The sequence below is a fragment of the Tachypleus tridentatus genome, unplaced genomic scaffold (genome assembly GCF_004210375.1).
Source record: "Tachypleus tridentatus isolate NWPU-2018 unplaced genomic scaffold, ASM421037v1 tig00016132_pilon, whole genome shotgun sequence".
Classification (NCBI taxonomy): Eukaryota; Metazoa; Arthropoda; class Merostomata; order Xiphosura; family Limulidae; genus Tachypleus; species Tachypleus tridentatus.
This window is the reverse complement of record NW_027467857.1, coordinates 1-6671: the sequence shown is the minus strand read 5'-3', so window position 1 is coordinate 6671 and position 6671 is coordinate 1. Positions and strand designations below refer to the sequence as shown.

Sequence of the window (6671 nt, the reverse complement as noted above, 5' to 3'; positions counted from 1 at the left end):
TCGTTAATGAGTAGATCCAGCCCACATCAATCTAAGGCAGTCTTATACAGATGGAATTTAAAACGTTTCCCTATTTCACAAAATTGTCTCGCTCGTGCACGTTTTGCCTAAGAAAAGCAATTGTCGAGGTCTCTGTCTGCTACACAGAAAAGGCGATGCGACAAATATTTCGAGTTTCCTTACATAACGTTCGTTCGCTACGTTTTGTAAAATTACTTTGTCTAGAAATATCGTTGAAGAAAAGTAGCAGCTCTCTAAGCAAGTGGCGTGAGCCGCGTTCCATTCACTTTAAACCAAACCCCTCAATCAGACGTATATTGAAGAGAAAAGAAATAAACTATCTTCGCGGGTCGATCTTCGGAATGCACAAAGGGTGCGAAATCTACAATACATAAACTTCGTTAATGAGTAGATCCAGCCCACATCAATCTAAGGCAGTCTTATACAGATGGAATTTAAAACGTTTCCCTATTTCACAAAATTGTCTCGCTCGTGCACGTTTTGCCAAAGAAAAAAGCAATTGTCGAGGTCTATGTCTGCTACACAGAAAAGGCGATGCGACAAATATTTCGAGTTTCCTTACATAACGTTCGTTCGCTACGTTTTGTAAAATTACTTTGTCTAGAAATATCGTTGAAGAAAAGTAGCAGCTCTCTAAGCAAGTGGCGTGAGCCGCGTTCCATTTCACTTTAAACCAAACCCCTCAATCAGACGTATATTGAAGAGAAAAGAAATAAACTATCTTCGCGGGTCGATCTTCGGAATGCACAAAGGGTGCAGAAATCTACAATACATAAACTTCGTTAATGAGTAGATCCAGCCCACATCAATCTAAGGCAGTCTTATACAGATGGAATTTAAAACGTTTCCCTATTTCACAAAATTGTCTCGCTCGTGCACGTTTTGCCTAAGAAAAAGCAATTGTCGAGGTCTCTGTCTGCTACACAGAAAGGCGATGCGACAAATATTTCGAGTTTCCTTACATAACGTTCGTTCGCTACGTTTTGTAAAATTACTTTGTCTAGAAATATCGTTGAAGAAAAGTAGCAGCTCTCTAAGCAAGTGGCGTGAGCCGCGTTCCATTTCACTTTAAACCAAACCCCTCAATCAGACGTATATTGAAGAGAAAAGAAATAAACTATCTTCGCGGGTCGATCTTCGGAATGCACAAAGGGTGCGAAATCTACAATACATAAACTTCGTTAATGAGTAGATCCAGCCCACATCAATCTAAGGCAGTCTTATACAGATGGAATTTAAAACGTTTCCCTATTTCACAAAATTGTCTCGCTCGTGCACGTTTTGCCTAAGAAAAGCAATTGTCGAGGTCTCTGTCTGCTACACAGAAAGGCGATGCGACAAATATTTCGAGTTTCCTTACATAACGTTCGTTCGCTACGTTTTGTAAAATTACTTTGTCTAGAAATATCGTTGAAGAAAAGTAGCAGCTCTCTAAGCAAGTGGCGTGAGCCGCGTTCCATTCACTTTAAACCAAACCCCTCAATCAGACGTATATTGAAGAGAAAAGAAATAAACTATCTTCGCGGGTCGATCTTCGGAATGCACAAAGGGTGCGAAATCTACAATACATAAACTTCGTTAATGAGTAGATCCAGCCCACATCAATCTAAGGCAGTCTTATACAGATGGAATTTAAAACGTTTCCCTATTTCACAAAATTGTCTCGCTCGTGCACGTTTTGCCTAAGAAAAGCAATTGTCGAGGTCTCTGTCTGCTACACAGAAAAGGCGATGCGACAAATATTTCGAGTTTCCTTACATAACGTTCGTTCGCTACGTTTTGTAAAATTACTTTGTCTAGAAATATCGTTGAAGAAAAGTAGCAGCTCTCTAAGCAAGTGGCGTGAGCCGCGTTCCATTTCACTTTAAACCAAACCTCCAATCAGACGTATATTGAAGAGAAAAGAAATAAACTATCTTCGCGGGTCGATCTTCGAATGCACAAAGGGTGCGAAATCTACAATACATAAACTTCGTTAATGAGTAGATCCAGCCCACATCAATCTAAGGCAGTCTTATACAGATGGAATTTAAAACGTTTCCCTATTTCACAAAATTGTCTCGCTCGTGCACGTTTTGCCTAAGAAAAAGCAATTGTCGAGGGATCTGTCTGCTACACAGAAAAGGCGATGCGACAAATATTTCGAGTTTCCTTACATAACGTTCGTTCGCTACGTTTTGTAAAATTACTTTGTCTAGAAATATAACCCAGCAGAGAGACTTTACTCGGAGACACCGACGATTGCACACCTTATTTATAAATCAAATATCTATTTTATATGTACGTACATTTGAAAATTAACTTTCCAATAACGACAAGAGTCTTTGCTATTGGGTATAAAACAAAATAGGTGAGTAGAAACAACAAGAAAAAAAAGTTACAAAACAGTAAAAGCAAAATTGAAAACTTAGCAGTGAAAGAAAAACGCGAAGGAAACGTTTCAGATAAGTAGGAACTCGATACGTGGCACGCTTCCGACTCGCGAACGGTAGTAACCGAGTGTGACAGGTGCTGTTCCTTTATTCATTCTGTTTCAGAGAATTATTCCCAGTTTTGCAACGTACTTTCATTAATATCCATACACTTCTTTGGCGAGAGACAAAGAGCGACTTCTGAGGCACTCCCACTAGACGGTAACCAGCGTTTAATACTATTTTGTCGTAGGGGAGACGAAGGCGAGTACACGACTTCTCCCGATGGAAACCAAAATACACGTTAATAAACACAGGTAAATTAATGTGTATAGCCAAATGACGAATAAAAGAAGGTGAATATTAAATAATTCTAATCCCGATGCAAGCTCGTGTTAAAATCTAAATTCTGCACACACATCTGTAAGTGATGGGATGTGAGCCTGTGTAACGAGTAAAATACCAGATTTTGCGAAAGTAGGTCCGAAAGAAATATAAAGAAGACATAAACACCAACATGTGACTAAAAGACGTTTGAGAAAAGTTCTCAGAGGCTAAATTGATCAATTTAAGTGTTCCATGTCAATGACACACACGCCTGTGAGCGACAGTTTCCATACCCCCGTAATGACACTCGTGTTGTTCCGGGGATGTGTAACGCAAACCAGAGTTATCAGGCTCCACTTTCCAGCGACCTCCAGTAAAAGTGAATTCCTAAAGCATCTCTTATATTTCACAGCTAGGAAATTTTGGGCTGCGACAACGATTTTCTTTTAGAGTAACACTTAAAACACCAAATAAGAAAAGAATTAAACTGTCATCGTTCATACCACGTTGAAAGCGCCGGTTCTCGTCCGATCACCGAAGCTAAGCAACGGCAGGCCAGTTAGTACTTGGGAGGGTGACCACCTGGGAATACCGGGTGATGATGACTTTTCACGTTGAAATTTGTAGGTCTCGCAAAGAGCTGATCGATACGTCTCACTTTTTTCACAATTTCTGATTTAAGAGATAAAAAAATCCTTCCCGAAAGAGAGAAAGAAAGTGGTTGACTCAATTGAAGTGCCTTAATACTGGGTATTTATTATGGTAAACTGTTGGGAAAACATTTTTGTTATAGGAACTAATCAACTTTTCCATCAACAAGTCAGTTGATAAAACACGCTTCGAAAACGAAATTCAAACATTCATTTCCTGCGATCGTTCAAGAAAAGTAGCAGCTCTCTAAGCAGGTGGCGTTAGCCGCGTTCCATTCAATTCAAACCAAACCCCTCAATCAGACGTACGTTGGAGAAAAAGAAATAAACTATCTTAGCGGGTCGATCTTCGGAATGCACAAAGGGTGCGAAATCTACAAAACAGAAACTTCGTTAATGAGTAGATCCAGCCCACATCAATCTAAGGCAGTCTTATACAGATGGAATTTAAAACGTTTCCCTATTTCACAAAATTGTCTCGCTCGTGCACGTTTTGCCTAAGAAAAGCAATTGTCGAGGTCTGTCTGCTACACAGAAAAGGCGATGCGACAAATATTTCGAGTTTCCTTACATAACGTTCGTTCGCTACGTTTTGTAAAATTACTTTGTCTAGAAATATCGTTGAAGAAAAGTAGCAGCTCTCTAAGCAAGTGGCGTGAGCCGCGTTCCATTTCACTTTAAACCAAACCCCTCAATCAGACGTATATTGAAGAGAAAAGAAATAAACTATCTTCGCGGGTCGATCTTCGGAATGCACAAAGGGTGCGAAATCTACAATACATAAACTTCGTTAATGAGTAGATCCAGCCCACATCAATCTAAGGCAGTCTTATACAGATGGAATTTAAAACGTTTCCCTATTTCACAAAATTGTCTCGCTCGTGCACGTTTTGCCAAAGAAAAAAAGCAATTGTCGAGGTCTATGTCTGCTACACAGAAAAGGCGATGCGACAAATATTTCGAGTTTCCTTACATAACGTTCGTTCGCTACGTTTTGTAAAATTACTTTGTCTAGAAATATCGTTGAAGAAAAGTAGCAGCTCTCTAAGCAAGTGGCGTGAGCCGCGTTCCATTTCACTTTAAACCAAACCCTCAATCAGACGTATATTGAAGAGAAAAAGAAATAAACTATCTTCGCGGGTCGATCTTCGGAATGCACAAAGGGTGCGAAATCTACAATACATAAACTTCGTTAATGAGTAGATCCAGCCCACATCAATCTAAGGCAGTCTTATACAGATGGAATTTAAAACGTTTCCCTATTTCACAAAATTGTCTCGCTCGTGCACGTTTTGCCAAAGAAAAAGCAATTGTCGAGGTCTATGTCTGCTACACAGAAAAGGCGATGCGACAAATATTTCGAGTTTCCTTACATAACGTTCGTTCGCTACGTTTTGTAAAATTACTTTGTCTAGAAATATCGTTGAAGAAAAGTAGCAGCTCTCTAAGCAAGTGGCGTGAGCCGCGTTCCATTCACTTTAAACCAAACCCCTCCAATCAGACGTATATTGAAGAGAAAAAAAAATAAACTATCTTCGCGGGTCGATCTTCGGAATGCACAAAGGGTGCGAAATCTACAATACATAAACTTCGTTAATGAGTAGATCCAGCCCACATCAATCTAAGGCAGTCTTATACAGATGGAATTTAAAACGTTTCCCTATTTCACAAAATTGTCTCGCTCGTGCACGTTTTGCCTAAGAAAAGCAATTGTCGAGGTCTCTGTCTGCTACACAGAAAAGGCGATGCGACAAATATTTCGAGTTTCCTTACATAACGTTCGTTCGCTACGTTTTGTAAAATTACTTTGTCTAGAAATATCGTTGAAGAAAAGTAGCAGCTCTCTAAGCAAGTGGCGTGAGCCGCGTTCCATTTCACTTTAAACCAAACCCCTCAATCAGACGTATATTGAAGAGAAAGAAATAAACTATCTTCGCGGGTCGATCTTCGGAATGCACAAAGGGTGCGAAATCTACAATACATAAACTTCGTTAATGAGTAGATCCAGCCCACATCAATCTAAGGCAGTCTTATACAGATGGAATTTAAAACGTTTCCCTATTTCACAAAATTGTCTCGCTCGTGCACGTTTTGCCTAAGAAAAAGCAATTGTCGAGGGATCTGTCTGCTACACAGAAAGGCGATGCGACAAATATTTCGAGTTTCCTTACATAACGTTCGTTCGCTACGTTTTGTAAAATTACTTTGTCTAGAAATATAACCCAGCAGAGAGAGACTTTACTCGGAGACACCGACGATTGCACACCTTATTTATAAATCAAATATCTATTTTATATGTACGTACATTTGAAAATTAACTTTCCAATAACGACAAGAGTCTTTGCTATTGGGTATAAAACAAAATAGGTGAGTAGAAACAACAAGAAAAAAAAGTTACAAAACAGTAAAAGCAAAATTGAAAACTTAGCAGTGAAAGAAAAACGCAGAAGGAAACGTTTCAGATAAGTAGGAACTCGATACGTGGCACGCTTCCGACTCGCGAACGGTAGTAGCCGAGTGTGACAGGTGCTGTTCCTTTATTCATTCTGTTTCAGAGAATTATTCCCAGTTTTGCAACGTACTTTCATTAATATCCATACACTTCTTTGGCGAGAGACAAAAGAGCGACTTCTGAGGCACTCCCACTAGACGGTAACCAGCGTTTAATACTATTTTGTCGTAGGGGAGACGAAGGCAGTACACGACTTCTCCCGATGGAAACCAAAATACACGTTAATAAACACAGGTAAATTAATGTGTATAGCCAAATGACGAATAAAAAAGAAGGTGAATATTAAATAATTCTAATCCCGATGCAAGCTCGTGTTAAAATCTAAATTCTGCACACACATCTGTAAGTGATGGGATGTGAGCCTGTGTAACAGAGTAAAATACCAGATTTTGCGAAAGTAGGTCCGAAAGAAATATAAAGAAGACATAAACACCAACATGTGACTAAAGACGTTTGAGAAAAGTTCTCAGAGGCTAAATTGATCAATTTAAGTGTTCCATGTCAATGACACACACGCCTGTGAGCGACAGTTTCCATACCCCGTAATGACACTCGTGTTGTTCCGGGGATGTAACGCAAACCAGAGTTATCAGGCTCCACTTTCCAGCGACCTCCAGTAAAAGTGAATTCCTAAAGCATCTCTTATATTTCACAGCTAGGAAATTTTGGGCTGCGACAACGATTTTCTTTTAGAGTAACACTTAAAACACCAAATAAGAAAAGAATTAAACTGTCATCGTTCATACCACG

At 39.5% G+C, this 6671-nt stretch overlaps 1 pseudogene; it reads left to right on the top strand.

Annotated features, from left to right (window-relative positions):
• Positions 1-3248: 3248 nt before the first annotated feature.
• On the top strand, positions 3249-3366 carry LOC143243714 (5S ribosomal RNA; annotated as a pseudogene).
• The last annotated feature ends 3305 nt before the right edge of the window (positions 3367-6671 follow it).